General features: G+C 41.3%; 4 non-coding genes across 4 annotated transcripts; all 4 read left to right on the top strand.

Moving 5' to 3' along the window:
• Positions 1 to 2,688: 2,688 nt before the first annotated feature.
• On the top strand, positions 2,689 to 2,774 carry TRNAY-GUA (transfer RNA tyrosine (anticodon GUA)). The gene is given in 2 exon segments: positions 2,689 to 2,725; positions 2,739 to 2,774. It is a non-coding gene; the product is annotated as a tRNA-Tyr (tRNA).
• Positions 2,775 to 10,995: 8,221 nt separating this feature from the next.
• TRNAY-GUA (transfer RNA tyrosine (anticodon GUA)) lies at positions 10,996 to 11,081 on the top strand. The gene is given in 2 exon segments: positions 10,996 to 11,032; positions 11,046 to 11,081. It is a non-coding gene; the product is annotated as a tRNA-Tyr (tRNA).
• A 1,206-nt stretch (positions 11,082 to 12,287) lies between these two features.
• TRNAY-GUA (transfer RNA tyrosine (anticodon GUA)) lies at positions 12,288 to 12,373 on the top strand. Its single transcript is given in 2 exon segments — positions 12,288 to 12,324; positions 12,338 to 12,373. It is a non-coding gene; the product is annotated as a tRNA-Tyr (tRNA).
• Positions 12,374 to 13,578: 1,205 nt separating this feature from the next.
• TRNAY-GUA (transfer RNA tyrosine (anticodon GUA)) lies at positions 13,579 to 13,664 on the top strand. Its single transcript is given in 2 exon segments — positions 13,579 to 13,615; positions 13,629 to 13,664. It is a non-coding gene; the product is annotated as a tRNA-Tyr (tRNA).
• Positions 13,665 to 16,639: the final 2,975 nt, after the last annotated feature.

Genomic DNA, 16,639 nt, shown 5'->3' with positions numbered 1-16,639 from the left:
TTTTTTAATTGGGAACTGATGTGCTTTTACTCAATTCGGGAACCTCACAAGCCAAATTTGTAGTATTTTGCACGAATTGCAAGAGATGTTTACAAGTCGACGGTTGAAGTGGAGGCTCGTATTGAGTTTGCTAGAGAATGATTTGCCAAGCGTTTGATCGCTCAGTTGGTTGAGCAGAGGACTGTAGTGGTAAAACAGGCATCCTTAGGTTGCTGGTTCAAATCCGGCTCGAAGGACTTTTGCCAAATGCAAATTTTATTGAATACTTGGAAAGTAAAATACTTGGAAAATAAAATAACAGACAATTTATAATTATATTATATTTCATCACTGAAAATAGATGCCTTTTGCTTTGAGGCTGTGGCCACGTTATGTTTCTGTCCAACACCAATCTTCATTGTTTTCCTGTGAGGTGTTTTGGATCCCCATCTCTTGCTATGAACTGGCAAAACAGCAGAATCCCCTTGACAATCTTGATTTCTCAAGGGAAATGGGAGAACACTATACACCATCCAAGATATTAAAATATTGTCAAGGCCGAACACTGATGAATACTTTGAGGAGATGGCCTGTGAGGCGCCGCCTTTCAACTTTTCCTCCTTAGTATGGCGGTCAGTAACATGCGGGAGACTGCGGAGGGGGTCATTTTTTTAATTGGGAACTGATGTGCTTTTACTCAATTCGGGAACCTCACAAGCCAAATTTGTAGTATTTTGCACGAATTGCAATAGATGTTTGCATGTCGACGGTTGAAGTGGAAGCTCGTATTGAGCTTGCTAGAGACTGATTTGCCAAGCCTTTGATAGCTCAGTTGGTAGAGCGGAGGACTGTAGTGGTAAAACAGGCATCCTTAGGTCGCTGGTTGAAATCCGGATTGAAGGACTTTTGCCAAATGCAAATTTTATTGAATACTTGGAAAGTAAAATACTTGGAAAATAAAATAACAGACAATTTATAATTATATTATATTTCATCACTGAAAATAGATGCCTTTTGCTTTGAGGCTGTGGCCACGTTATTTTTCTGTCCAACACCAATCTTCTTTGGTTTCCTGTGAGGTGTTTTTTTGATCCCCATCTCTTGCTATGAACTGGCAAAACAGCAGAATCCCCTTGACAATCTTTATTTCTCAAGGAAAATGAGAGAACACTATACACCATCCAAGATATTAAAATATTGTCAAGGCCCAACACGGCTGAATACTCTGAGGAGATGGCCTGTGAGGCGCGCCTTTCAACGTTTCCCCCTTAGTATGGTGGTCAGTAACATGCGGGAGACTGCGGAGGGGGTCATTTTTTTAATTGGGAACTGATGTGCTTTTACTCAATTCGGGAACCTCACAAGCCAAATTTGTAGTATTTTGCACGAATTGCAATAGATGTTTGCATGTCGACGGTTGAAGTGGAAGCTCGTATTGAGCTTGCTAGAGACTGATTTGCCAATCCTTCGATAGCTCAGTTGGTAGAGCGGAGAACTGTCGTGGTTAAACAGGCATCCTTAGGTCGCTGGTTGAAATCCGGATTGAAGGACTTTTGCCAAATGCAAATTTTATTGAATACTTGGAAAGTAAAATACTTGGAAAATAAAATAACAGACAATTTATAATTATATTATATTTCATCACTGAAAATAGATGCCTTTTGCTTTGAGGCTGTGGCCACGTTATGTTTCTGTCCGACACCAATCTTCGTTGGTTTCCTGTGAGGTGTTTTGGATCCCCATCTCTTGCTATGAACTGACAAAACAGCAGAATCCCCTTGACAATCTTGATTTCTCAAGGGAAATGGGAGAACACTATACACCATCGAAGATATTAAAATATTGTCAAGGCCCAACACGGCTGAATACTCTGAGGAGATGGCCTGTGAGGCGCGCCTTTCAACTTTTCCCCCTTAGTATGGTGGTCAGTAACATGCGGGAGACTGCGGAGGGGGTCATTTTTTTAATTGGGAACTGATGTGCTTTTACTCAATTCGGGAACCTCACAAGCCAAATTTGTAGTATTTTGCACGAATTGCAAGAGATGTTTACAAGTCGACGGTTGAAGTGGAAGCTCGTATTGAGTTTGCTAGAGAATGATTTGCCAAGCCTTCGATAGCTCGTCGCTGGTTCAAATCCGGCTCAAAGGACTTTTGCCGAATGCACATTTTATTGAATACTTGGAAAGTAAAATACTTGGAAAGTAAAATAACAGACAATTTATAATTATATTATATTTCATCACTGAAAATAGATGCCTTTTGCTTTGAGACTGTGGCCACGTTATTTTTCTGTCCAACACGAATCTTCATTGGTTTCCTGTGAGGTGTTTTGGATCCCCATCTCTTGCTATGAACTGGCAAAACAGCAGAATCCCCTTGACAATCTTGATTTCTCAAGGGGAATGAGAGAACACTATACACCATCCAAGATATTAAAATATTGTCAAGGCCCAACGCGGCTGAATACTCTGAGGAGATGGCCTGTGAGGTGCCGCCTTTCAACTTTTCCTCCTTAGTATGGTGGTCAGTAACATGCGGGAGACTGCGGAGGGGGTCATTTTTTTAATTGTGAACTGATGTGCTTTTACTCAATTCGGGAACCTCACAAGCCAAATTTGTAGTATTTTGCACGAATTGCAAGAGATGTTTGAATGTCGACGGTTGAAGTGGAAGCTCGTATTGAGTTCGCTAGAATTGATTTGCCAAGCCTTTGATAGCTCAGTTGGTAGAGCTGAGGACTGTAGTGGTAAAACAGGCATCCTTAGGTCGCTGGTTCAAATCCGGCTCAAAGGACTTTTGCCAAATGCACATTTTATTGAATACTTGGAAAGTAAAATACTTGGAAAGTAAAATAACAGACAATTTATAATTATATTATATTTCATCACTGAAAATAGATGCCTTTTGCTTTGAGGCTGTGGCCACGTTATTTTTCTGTCCAACACGAATCTTCATTGGTTTCCTGTCAGGTGTTTTGGATCCCCATCTCTTGCTATGAACTGGCAAAACAGCAGAATCCCCTTGACAATCTTGATTTCTCAAGGGAAATGAGAGAACACTATACACCATCCAAGATATTAAAATATTGTCAAGGCCCAACACGGCTGAATACTCTGAGGAGATGGCCTGTGAGGCGCCGCCTTTCAACTTTTCCCCCTTAGTATGGTGGTCATTAACATGCGGGAGACTGCGGAGGGGGTCATTTTTTTAATTGGGAACTGATGTGCTTTTACTCAATTCGGGAACCTCACAAGCCAAATTTGTAGTATTTTGCACGAATTGCAAGAAATGTTTACAAGTCGACGGTTGAAGTGGAACCTCGTATTGAGTTTGCTAGAGAATGATTTGCCAAGCCTTCGAAAGCTCAGTTGGTAGAGCGGAGGACTGTAGTGGTAAAACAGGCATCCTTAGGTCGCTGGTTCAAATCCGGCTCGAAGGACTTTTGCCAAATGCAAATTTTATTGAATACTTGGAAAGTGAAATACTTGGAAAATAAAATAACAGACAATTTATAATTATATTATATTTCATCACTGAAAATAGATGCCTTTTGCTTTGAGGCTGTGGCCACGTTATGTTTCTGTCCAACACCAATCTTCATTGGTTGCCTGTGAGGTGTTTCGGATCCCCATCTCTTGCTATGAACTGGCAAAACAGCATAATCCCCCTGACAATCTTGATTTCTCAAGGAAAATGAGAGAACACTATACACCATCCAAGATATTAAAATATTGTCAAGGCCCAACGCGGCTGAATACTCTGAGGAGATGGCCTGTGAGGTGCCGCCTTTCAACTTTTCCCCCTTAGTATGGTGGTCAGTAACATGCGGGAGACTGCGGAGGGGGTCATTTTTTTAATTGGGAACTGATGTGCTTTTTCTCAATTCGGGATCCTCACAAGCCAAATTTGTAGTATTTTGCACGAATTGCAAGAGATGTTTACAAGTCGACGGTTGAAGTGGAAGCTCGTATTGAGTTTGCTAGAGAATGATTTGCCAAGCCTTCGATAGCTCGTCGCTGGTTCAAATCCGGCTCAAAGGACTTTTGCCAAATGCACATTTTATTGAATACTTGGAAAGTAAAATACTTGGAAAGTAAAATAACAGACAATTTATAATTATATTATATTTCATCACTGAAAATAGATGCCTTTTGCTTTGAGGCTGTGGCCACGTTATTTTTCTGTCCAACACGAATCTTCATTGGTTTCCTGTGAGGTGTTTTGGATCCCCATTTCTTGCTATGAACTGGCAAAACAGCAGAATCCCCTTGACAATCTTGACTTCTCAAGGAAAATGAGAGAACACTATACACCATCCAAGATATTAAAATATTGTCAAGGCCGAACACTGATGAATACTCTGAGGAGATGGCCTGTGAGGCGCCGCCTTTCAACTTTTCCTCCTTAGTATGGTGGTCAGTAACATGCGGGAGACTGCGGAGGGGGTCATTTTTTTAATTGTGAACCGATGTGCTTTTACTCAATTCGGGAACCTCACAAGCCAAATTTGTAGTATTTTGCACGAATTGCAAGAGATGTTTGAATGTCGACGGTTGAAGTGGAAGCTCGTATTGAGCTTGCTAGAGACTGGTTTGTCTAGCCTTCGATAGCTCAGTTGGTAGAGCGGAGGACTGTAGTGGTAAAACAGGCATCCTTAGGTAGCTGGTTCAAATCCGGCTCGAAGGAGTTTTGCCAAATGCACATTTTATTGAATACTTGGAAAGTAAAATACTTGGAAAATAACATAACAGACAATTTATAATTATATTATATTTCATCACTGAAAATAGATGCCTTTTGCTTTGAGGCTGTGGCCACATTATTTTTCTGTCCAACAACAATCTTCTTTGGTTTCCTGTGAGGTGTTTTTTTGATCCCCATCTCTTGCTATGAACTGGCAAAACAGCATAATCCCCTTGACAATCTTGATTTCTCAAGGGAAATGAGAGAACACTATACACAATCCAAGATATTAAAATATTGTCAAGGCCCAACACGGCTGAATACTCTGAGGAGATGGCCTGTGAGGTGTCGCCTTTCAACTTTTCCTCCTTAGTATGGTGGTCAGTAACATGCGGGAGACTGCGGAGGGGGTCATTTTTTTAATTGTGAACCGATGTGCTTTTACTCAATTCGGGAACCTCACAAGCCAAATTTGTAGTATTTTGCACGAATTGCAAGAGATGTTTGAATGTCGACGGTTGAAGTGGAAGCTCGTATTGAGCTTGCTAGAGACTGGTTTGCCTAGCCTTCGATAGCTCAGTTGGTAGAGCGGAGGACTGTAGTGGTAAAACAGGCATCCTTAGGTAGCTGGTTCAAATCCGGCTCGAAGGAGTTTTGCCAAATGCACATTTTATTGAATACTTGGAAAGTAAAATACTTGGAAAATAACATAACAGACAATTTATAATTATATTATTTTTCATCACTGAAAATAGATGCCTTTTGATTTGAGGCTGTGGCCACGTTATTTTTCTGTCCGACACCAATCTTCGTTGGTTTCCTGTGAGGTGTTTTGGATCCCCATCTCTTGCTATGAACTGACAAAACAGCAGAATCCCCTTGACAATCTTGATTTCTCAAGGGAAATGGGAGAACACTATACATCATCCAAGATATTAAAATATTGTCAAGGCCCAACACGGCTGAATACTCTGAGGAGATGGCCTGTGAGGCGCCGCCTTTCAACTTTTCCCCCTTAGTATGGTGGTCAGTAACATGCGGGAGACTGCGGAGGGGGTCATTTTTTTAATTGGGAACTGATGTGCTTTTACTCAATTCGGGAACCTCACAAGCCAAATTTGTAGTATTTTGCACGAATTGCAAGAGATGTTTACAAGTCGACGGTTGAAGTGGAGGCTCGTATTGAGTTTGCTAGAGAATGATTTGCCAAGCGTTTGATCGCTCAGTTGGTTGAGCAGAGGACTGTAGTGGTAAAACAGGCATCCTTAGGTTGCTGGTTCAAATCCGGCTCGAAGGACTTTTGCCAAATGCAAATTTTATTGAATACTTGGAAAGTAAAATACTTGGAAAGTAAAATAACAGACAATTTATAATTATATTATATTTCATCACTGAAAATAGATGCCTTTTGCTTTGAGGCTGTGGCCACGTTATGTTTCTGTCCAACACCAATCTTCATTGTTTTCCTGTGAGGTGTTTTGGATCCCCATCTCTTGCTATGAACTGGCAAAACAGCAGAATCCCCTTGACAATCTTGATTTCTCAAGGGAAATGGGAGAACACTATACACCATCCAAGATATTAAAATATTGTCAAGGCCGAACACTGATGAATACTCTGAGGAGATGGCCTGTGAGGCGCCGCCTTTCAACTTTTCCTCCTTAGTATGGCGGTCAGTAACATGCGGGAGACTGCGGAGGGGGTCATTTTTTTAATTGGGAACTGATGTGCTTTTACTCAATTCGGGAACCTCACAAGCCAAATTTGTAGTATTTTGCACGAATTGCAATAGATGTTTGCATGTCGACGGTTGAAGTGGAAGCTCGTATTGAGCTTGCTAGAGACTGATTTGCCAAGCCTTTGATAGCTCAGTTGGTAGAGCGGAGGACTGTAGTGGTAAAACAGGCATCCTTAGGTCGCTGGTTGAAATCCGGATTGAAGGACTTTTGCCAAATGCAAATTTTATTGAATACTTGGAAAGTAAAATACTTGGAAAGTAAAATAACAGACAATTTATAATTATATTATATTTCATCACTGAAAATAGATGCCTTTTGCTTTGAGGCTGTGGCCACGTTATGTTTCTGTTCAACCCCAATCTTCATTGGTTTCCTGTGAGGTGTTTTGGATCCCCATCTCTTGCTATGAACTGGCAAAACAGCAGAATCCCCTTGACAATCTTGATTTCTCAAGGGAAATGAGAGAACACTATACACCATCCAAGATATTAAAATATTGTCAAGGCCCAACACGGCTGAATACTCTGAGGAGATGGCCTGTGAGGCGCCGCCTTTCAACTTTTCCCCCTTAGTATGGTGGTCAGTAACATGCGGGAGACTGCGGAGGCGCTCATTTTTTTAATTGGGAAACTGATGTGCTTTTACTCAATTCGGGAACCTCACAAGCCAAATTAGTAGTATTTTGCACGAATTGCAAGAGATGTTTGCATGTCGACGGTTGAAGTGGAAGCTCGAATTGAGCTTGCTAGAGAATGGTTTGCCGATCCTTCGATAGCTCAGTTGGTACAGGGGAGTGTAGTGGTAAAACAGGCATCCTTAGGTCGCTGGTTCAAATCCGGCTCGAAGGACTTTTGCCAAATGCACATTTTATTGAATACTTGGAAAGTAAAATACTTGGAAAATAACATAACAGACAATTTATAATTATATTATATTTCATCACTGAAAATAGATGCCTTTTGCTTTGAGGCTGTGGCCACGTTATTTTTCTGTCCAACACCAATCTTCTTTGGTTTCCTGTGAGGTGTTTTTTTGATCCCCATCTCTTGCTATGAACTGGCAAAACAGCAGAATCCCCTTGACAATCTTTATTTCTCAAGGAAAATGAGAGAACACTATACACCATCCAAGATATTAAAATATTGTCAAGGCCCAACACGGCTGAATACTCTGAGGAGATGGCCTGTGAGGCGCGCCTTTCAACTTTTCCCCCTTAGTATGGTGGTCAGTAACATGCGGGAGACTGCGGAGGGGGTCATTTTTTTAATTGGGAACTGATGTGCTTTTACTCAATTCGGGAACCTCACAAGCCAAATTTGTAGTATTTTGCACGAATTGCAATAGATGTTTGCATGTCGACGGTTGAAGTGGAAGCTCGTATTGAGCTTGCTAGAGACTGATTTGCCAATCCTTCGATAGCTCAGTTGGTAGAGCGGAGGACTGTCGTGGTTAAACAGGCATCCTTAGGTCGCTGGTTGAAATCCGGATTGAAGGACTTTTGCCAAATGCAAATTTTATTGAATACTTGGAAAGTAAAATACTTGGAAAATAAAATAACAGACAATTTATAATTATATTATATTTCATCACTGAAAATAGATGCCTTTTGCTTTGAGGCTGTGGCCACGTTATGTTTCTGTCCGACACCAATCTTCGTTGGTTTCCTGTGAGGTGTTTTGGATCCCCATCTCTTGCTATGAACTGACAAAACAGCAGAATCCCCTTGACAATCTTGATTTCTCAAGGGAAATGGGAGAACACTATACACCATCGAAGATATTAAAATATTGTCAAGGCCCAACACGGCTGAATACTCTGAGGAGATGGCCTGTGAGGCGCGCCTTTCAACTTTTCCCCCTTAGTATGGTGGTCAGTAACATGCGGGAGACTGCGGAGGGGGTCATTTTTTTAATTGGGAACTGATGTGCTTTTACTCAATTCGGGAACCTCACAAGCCAAATTTGTAGTATTTTGCACGAATTGCAAGAGATGTTTACAAGTCGACGGTTGAAGTGGAAGCTCGTATTGAGTTTGCTAGAGAATGATTTGCCAAGCCTTCGATAGCTCGTCGCTGGTTCAAATCCGGCTCAAAGTACTTTTGCCAAATGCACATTTTATTGAATACTTGGAAAGTAAAATACTTGGAAAGTAAAATAACAGACAATTTATAATTATATTATATTTCATCACTGAAAATAGATGCCTTTTGCTTTGAGGCTGTGGCCACGTTATTTTTCTGTCCAACACGAATCTTCATTGGTTTCCTGTCAGGTGTTTTGGATCCCCATCTCTTGCTATGAACTGGCAAAACAGCAGAATCCCCTTGACAATCTTGATTTCTCAAGGGAAATGAGAGAACACTATACACCATCCAAGATATTAAAATATTGTCAAGGCCCAACACGGCTGAATACTCTGAGGAGATGGCCTGTGAGGCGCCGCCTTTCAACTTTTCCCCCTTAGTATGGTGGTCATTAACATGCGGGAGACTGCGGAGGGGGTCATTTTTTTAATTGGGAACTGATGTGCTTTTACTCAATTCGGGAACCTCACAAGCCAAATTTGTAGTATTTTGCACGAATTGCAAGAGATGTTTACAAGTCGACGGTTCAAGTGGAACCTCGTATTGAGTTTGCTAGAGAATGATTTGCCAAGCCTTCGAAAGCTCAGTTGGTAGAGCGGAGGACTGTAGTGGTAAAACAGGCATCCTTAGGTCGCTGGTTCAAATCCGGCTCGAAGGACTTTTGCCAAATGCAAATTTTATTGAATACTTGGAAAGTGAAATACTTGGAAAATAAAATAACAGACAATTTATAATTATATTATATTTCATCACTGAAAATAGATGCCTTTTGCTTTGAGGCTGTGGCCACGTTATGTTTCTGTCCAACACCAATCTTCATTGGTTGCCTGTGAGGTGTTTCGGATCCCCATCTCTTGCTATGAACTGGCAAAACAGCAGAATCCCCTTGACAATCTTGATTTCTCAAGGGAAATGAGAGAACAGTATACACCATCCAAGATATTAAAATATTGTCAAGGCCCAACACAGCTGAATACTCTGAGGAGATGGCCTGTGAGTCGCCGCCTTTCAACTTTTCCCCCTTAGTATGGTGGTCAGTAACATGCGGGAGACTGCGGAGGGGGTCATTTTTTTAATTGGGAACTGATGTGCTTTTACTCAATTCGGGAACGTCACAAGCCAAATTTGTAGTATTTTGCACGAATTGCAAGAGATGTTTACAAGTCGACGGTTGAAGTGGAAGCTCGTATTGAGTTTGCTAGAGAACGATTTGCCAAGCCTTCGATAGCTCAGTTGGTAGAGCGGAGGACTGTAGTGGTAAAACAGGCATCCTTAGGTCGCTGTTACAAATCCGGCTCGAAGGAATTTCGCCAAATGCACATTGTATTGAATACTTGGAAAGTAAAATACTTGGAAAGTAAAATAACAGACAATTTATAATTATATTATATTTCATCACTGAAAATAGATGCCTTTTGCTTTGAGGCTGTGGCCACGTTATTTTTCTGTCCGACACCAATCTTCGTTGGTTTCCTGTGAGGTATTTTGGATCCCCATCTCTTGCTATGAACTGACAAAACAGCAGAATCCCCTTGACAATCTTGATTTCTCAAGGGAAATGGGAGAACACTATACACCATCCAAGATATTAAAATATTGTCAAGGCCGAACACTGATGAATATTCTGAGGAGATGGCCTGTGAGGCGCCGCCTTTCAACTTTTCCTCCTTTGTATGGTGGTCAGTAACATGCGGGACACTGCGGAGGGGGTCATTTTATTAATTGTGAACTGATGTGCTTTTACTCAATTCGGGAACCTCACAAGCCAAATTTGTAGTATTTTGCACGAATTGCAAGAGATGTTTGAATGTTGACGGTTGAAGTAGAAGCTCGTATTGAGCTTGCTAGAGACTGATTTGCCAAGCCTTCGATAGCTCAGTTGGTAGAGCGGAGGACTGTAGTGGTAAAACAGGCATTCTTAGGTCGCTGGTTCAAATCCTGCTCAAAGGACTTTTGCCAAATGCACATTTTATTGAATACTTGGAAAGTAAAATACTTGGAAAGTAAAATAACAGACAATTTATAATTATATTATATTTCATCACTGAAAATAGATGCCTTTTGCTTTGAGGCTGTGACCACGTTATTTTTCTGTCCAACACGAATCTTCATTGGTTTCCTGTGAGGTGTTTTGGATCCCCATCTCTTGCTATGAACTGGCAAAACAGCAGAATCCCCTTGACAATCTTGATTTCTCAAGAGAAATGAGAGAACACTATACACCATCCAAGATATTAAAATATTGTCAAGGCCCAACGCGGCTGAATACTCTGAGGAGATGGCCTGTGAGGTGCCGCCTTTCAACTTTTCCCCCTTAGTATGGTGGTCAGTAACATGCGGGCGACTGCGGAGGGGGTCATTTTTTTAATTGTGAACTGATGTGCTTTTACTCAATTCGGGAACCTCACAAGCCAAATTTGTAGTATTTTGCACGAATTGCAAGAGATGTTTACAAGTCGACGGTTGAAGTGGAAGCTCGTATTGAGTTTGCTAGAGATGATTTGCCAAGCCTTTGATAGCTCAGTTGGTAGAGCGGAGGACTGTAGTGGTAAAACAGGCATCCTTAGGTCGCTGGTTCAAATCCGGCTCAAAGGACTTTTGCCAAATGCACATTTTATTGAATACTTGGAAAGTAAAATACTTGGAAAGTAAAATAACAGACAATTTATAATTATATTATATTTCATCACTGAAAATAGATGCCTTTTGCTTTGAGGCTGTGGCCACGTTATTTTTCTGTCCAACACGAATCTTCATTGGTTTCCTGTCAGGTGTTTTGGATCCCCATCTCTTGCTATGAACTGGCAAAACAGCAGAATCCCCTTGACAATCTTGATTTCTCAAGGGAAATGAGAGAACACTATACACCATCCAAGATATTAAAATATTGTCAAGGCCCAACACGGCTGAATACTCTGAGGAGATGGCCTGTGAGGCGCCTCCTTTCAACTTTTCCCCCTTAGTATGGTGGTCATTAACATGCGGGAGACTGCGGAGGGGGTCATTTTTTTAATTGGGAACTGATGTGCTTTTACTCAATTCGGGAACCTCACAAGCCAAATTTGTAGTATTTTGCACGAATTGCAAGAGATGTTTACAAGTCGACTGTTGAAGTGGAAGCTCGTATTGAGTTTGCTAGAGAACGATTTGCCAAGCCTTCGAAAGCTCAGTTGGTAGAGCGGAGGACTGTAGTGGTAAAACAGGCATCCTTAGGTTGCTGGTTCAAATCCGGCTCGAAGGACTTATGCCAAATGCAAATTTTATTGAATACTTGGAAAGTAAAATACTTGGAAAATAAAATAACAGAATATTTATAATTATATTATATTTCATCACTGAAAATAGATGCCTTTTGCTTTGAGGCTGTGGCCACGTTATTTTTCTGTCCGACACCAATCTTCGTTGGTTTCCTGTGACGTATTTTGGATCCCCATCTCTTGCTATGAACTGACAAAACAGCAGAATACCCTTGACAATCTTGATTTATCAAGGGAAATGGGAGAACACTATACACCATCCAAGATATTAAAATATTGTCAAGGCCGAACACTGATGAATACTCTGAGGAGTTGGCCTGTGAGGCGCCGCCTTTCAACTTTTCCTCCTTTGTATGGTGGTCAGTAACATGCGGGAGACTGCGGAGGGGGTCATTTTTTTAATTGGGAACTGATGTGCTTTTACTCAATTCGGGAACCTCACAAGCCAAATTTGTAGTATTTTGCACGAATTGCAAGAGATGTTTGAATGTCGACGGTTGAAGTGGAAGCTCGTATTGAGCTTGCTAGAGACTGATTTGCCAAGCCTTCGATAGCTCAGTTGGTAGAGCGGAGGACTGTAGTGGTAAAACAGGCATCCTTAGGTCGCTGGTTCAAATCCGGCTCGAAGGACTTTTGCCAAATGCACATTTTATTGAATACTTGGAAAGTAAAATACTTGGAAAGTAAAATAACAGACAATTTATAATTATATTATATTTCATCACTGAAAATAGATGCCTTTTGCTTTGAGGCTGTGACCACGTTATTTTTCTGTCCAACACGAATCTTCATTGGTTTCCTGTGAGGTGTTTTGGATCCCCATCTCTTGCTATGAACTGGCAAAACAGCAGAATCCCCTTGACAATCTTGATTTCTCAAGAGAAATGAGAGAACACTATACACCATCCAAGATATTAAAATATTGTCAAGGCCCAACGCGGCTGAATACTCTGAGGAGATGGCCTGTGAGGTGCCGCCTTTCAGCTTTTCCCCCTTAGTATGGTGGTCAGTAACATGCGGGCGACTGCAAAGGGGGTCATTTTTTTAATTGTGAACTGATGTGCTTTTACTCAATTCGGGAACCTCACAAGCCAAATTTGTAGTATTTTGCACGAATTGCAAGAGATGTTTACAAGTCGACGGTTGAAGTGGAAGCTCGTATTGAGTTTGCTAGAGTTGATTTGCCAAGCCTTTGATAGATCAGTTGGTAGAGCGGAGGACTGTAGTGGTAAAACAGGCATCCGTAGGTCGCTGGTTCAAATCCGGCTCAAAGGACTTTTGCCAAATGCACATTTTATTGAATTCTTGGAAAGTAAAATACTTGGAAAGTAAAATAACAGACAATTTATAATTATATTATATTTCATCACTGAAAATAGATGCCTTTTGCTTTGAGGCTGTGGCCACGTTATTTTTCTGTCCAACACGAATCTTCATTGGTTTCCTGTCAGGTGTTTTGGATCCCCATCTCTTGCTATGAACTGGCAAAACAGCAGAATCCCCTTGACAATCTTGATTTCTCAAGGGAAATGAGAGAACACTATACACCATCCAAGATATTAAAATATTGTCAAGGCCCAACGCGGCTGAATACTCTGTGGAGATGGCCTGTGAGGCGCCGCCTTTCAACTTTTCCTCCTTTGTATGGTGGTCAGTAACATGCGGGAGACTGCGGAGGGGGTCATTTTTTTAATTGGGAACTGATGTGCTTTTACTCAATTCGGGAACCTCACAAGCCAAATTTGTAGTATTTTGCACGAATTGCAAGAGATGTTTGAATGTCGACGGTTGAAGTGGAAGCTCGTATTGAGCTTTCTAGAGACTGATTTGCCAAGCCTTCGATAGCTCAGTTGGTAGAGCGGAGGACTGTAGTGGTAAAACAGGCATCCTTAGGTCGCTGGTTCAAATCCGGCTCGAAGGACTTTTGCCAAATGCACATTTTATTGAATACTTGGAAAGTAAAATACTTGGAAAGTAAAATAACAGACAATTTATAATTATATTATATTTCATCACTGAAAATAGATGCCTTTTGCTTTGAGGCTGTGACCACGTTATTTTTCTGTCCAACACGAATCTTCATTGGTTTCCTGTGAGGTGTTTTGGATCCCCATCTCTTGCTATGAACTGGCAAAACAGCAGAATCCCCTTGACAATCTTGATTTCTCAAGAGAAATGAGAGAACACTATACACCATCCAAGATATTAAAATATTGTCAAGGCCCAACGCGGCTGAATACTCTGAGGAGATGGCCTGTGAGGTGCCGCCTTTCAGCTTTTCCCCCTTAGTATGGTGGTCAGTAACATGCGGGCGACTGCAGAGGGGGTCATTTTTTTAATTGTGAACTGATGTGCTTTTACTCAATTCGGGAACCTCACAAGCCAAATTTGTAGTATTTTGCACGAATTGCAAGAGATGTTTACAAGTCGACGGTTGAAGTGGAAGCTCGTATTGAGTTTGCTAGAGTTGATTTGCCAAGCCTTTGATAGCTCAGTTGGTAGAGCGGAGGACTGTAGTGGTAAAACAGGCATCCGTAGGTCGCTGGTTCAAATCCGGCTCAAAGGACTTTTGCCAAATGCACATTTTATTGAATTCTTGGAAAGTAAAATACTTGGAAAGTAAAATAACAGACAATTTATAATTATATTATATTTCATCACTGAAAATAGATGCCTTTTGCTTTGAGGCTGTGGCCACGTTATTTTTCTGTCCAACACGAATCTTCATTGGTTTCCTGTCAGGTGTTTTGGATCCCCATCTCTTGCTATGAACTGGCAAAACAGCAGAATCCCCTTGACAATCTTGATTTCTCAAGGGAAATGAGAGAACACTATACACCATCCAAGATATTAAAATATTGTCAAGGCCCAACACGGCTGAATACTCTGAGGAGATGGCCTGTGAGGCGCCGCCTTTCAACTTTTCCCCCTTAGTATGGTGATCATTAACATGCGGGAGACTGCGGAGGGGGTCATTTTTTTAATTGTGAACTGATGTGCTTTTACTCAATTCGGGAACCTCACAAGCCAAATTTGTAGTATTTTGCACGAATTGCAAGAGATGTTTACAAGTCGACGGTTGAAGTGGAAGCTCGTATTGAGTTTGCTAGAGAACGATTTGCCAAGCCTTCGATAGCTCAGTTGGTAGAGCGTGGGACTGTAGTGGTAAAACAGGCATCCTTAGGTCGCTGTTTCAAATCCGGCTCGAAGGACTTTTGCCAAATGCACATTGTATTGAATACTTGGAAAGTAAAATACTTGGAAAGTAAAATAACAGACAATTTATAATTATATTATATTTCATCACTGAAAATAGATGCCTTTTGCTTTGAGGCTGTGGCCACGTTATTTTTCTGTCCGACACCAATCTTCGTTGGTTTCCTGTGAGGTATTTTGGATCCCCATCTCTTGCTATGAACTGACAAAACAGCAGAATCCCCTTGACAATCTTGATTTCTCAAGGGAAATGGGAGAACACTATACACCATCCAAGATATTAAAATATTGTCAAGGCCGAACACTGATGAATACTCTGAGGAGATGGCCTGTGAGGCGCCGCCTTTCAACTTTTCCTCCTTTGTATGGTGGTCAGTAACATGCGGGAGACTGCGGAGGGGGTCATTTTTTTAATTGTGAACTGATGTGCTTTTACTCAATTCGGGAACCTCACAAGCCAAATTTGTAGTATTTTGCACGAATTGCAAGAGATGTTTGAATGTCGACGGTTGAAGTGGAAGCTCGTATTGAGCTTGCTAGAGAATGATTTGCCAAGCCTTCGATAGCTCAGTTGGTAGAGCGGAGGACTGTAGTGGTAAAACAGGCATCCTTAGGTCGCTGGTTCAAATCCGGCTCAAAGGACTTTTGCCAAATGCACATTTTATTGAATACTTGGAAAGTAAAATACTTGGAAAGTAAAATAACAGACAATTTATAATTATATTATATTTCATCACTGAAAATAGATGCCTTTTGCTTTGAGGCTGTGGCCACGTTATTTTTCTGTCCAACACGAATCTTCATTGGTTTCCTGTCAGGTGTTTTGGATCCCCATCTCTTGCTATGAACTGGCAAAACAGCAGAATCCCCTTGACAATCTTGATTTCTCAAGGGAAATGAGAGAACACTATACACCATCCAAGATATTAAAATATTGTCAAGGCCCAACACGGCTGAATACTCTGAGGAGATGGCCTGTAAGGCGCCGCCTTTCAACTTTTCCCCCTTAGTATGGTGATCATTAACATGCGGGAGACTGCGGAGGGGGTCATTTTTTTAATTGTGAACTGATGTGCTTTTACTCAATTCGGGAACCTCACAAGCCAAACTTGTAGTATTTTGCACGAATTGCAAGAGATGTTTACAAGTCGACGGTTGAAGTGGAAGCTCGTATTGAGTTTGCTAGAGAACGATTTGCCAAGCCTTCGATAGCTCAGTTGGTAGAGCGTGGGACTGTAGTGGTAAAACAGGCATCCTTAGGTCGCTGTTTCAAATCCGGCTCGAAGGACTTTTGCCAAATGCACATTGTATTGAATACTTGGAAAGTAAAATACTTGGAAAGTAAAATAACAGACAATTTATAATTATATTATATTTCATCACTGAAAATAGATGCCTTTTGCTTTGAGGCTGTGGCCACGTTATTTTTCTGTCCGACACCAATCTTCGTTGGTTTCCTGTGAGGTATTTTGGATCCCCATCTCTTGCTATGAACTGACAAAACAGCAGAATCCCCTTGACAATCTTGATTTCTCAAGGGAAATGGGAGAACACTATACACCATCCAAGATATTAAAATATTGTCAAGGCCGAACACTGATGAATACTCTGAGGAGATGGCCTGTGAGGCGCCGCCTTTCAACTTTTCCTCCTTTGTATGGTGGTCAGTAACATGCGGGA

The sequence above is a fragment of the Ambystoma mexicanum genome, chromosome 1p (assembly GCF_040938575.1).
Source record: "Ambystoma mexicanum isolate Mex_15411 chromosome 1p, UKY_AmexF1_1, whole genome shotgun sequence".
Classification (NCBI taxonomy): Eukaryota; Metazoa; Chordata; class Amphibia; order Caudata; family Ambystomatidae; genus Ambystoma; species Ambystoma mexicanum.
Note: the sequence above shows the minus strand (reverse complement) of the source record. Positions and strands in the feature narration are given on the sequence as shown.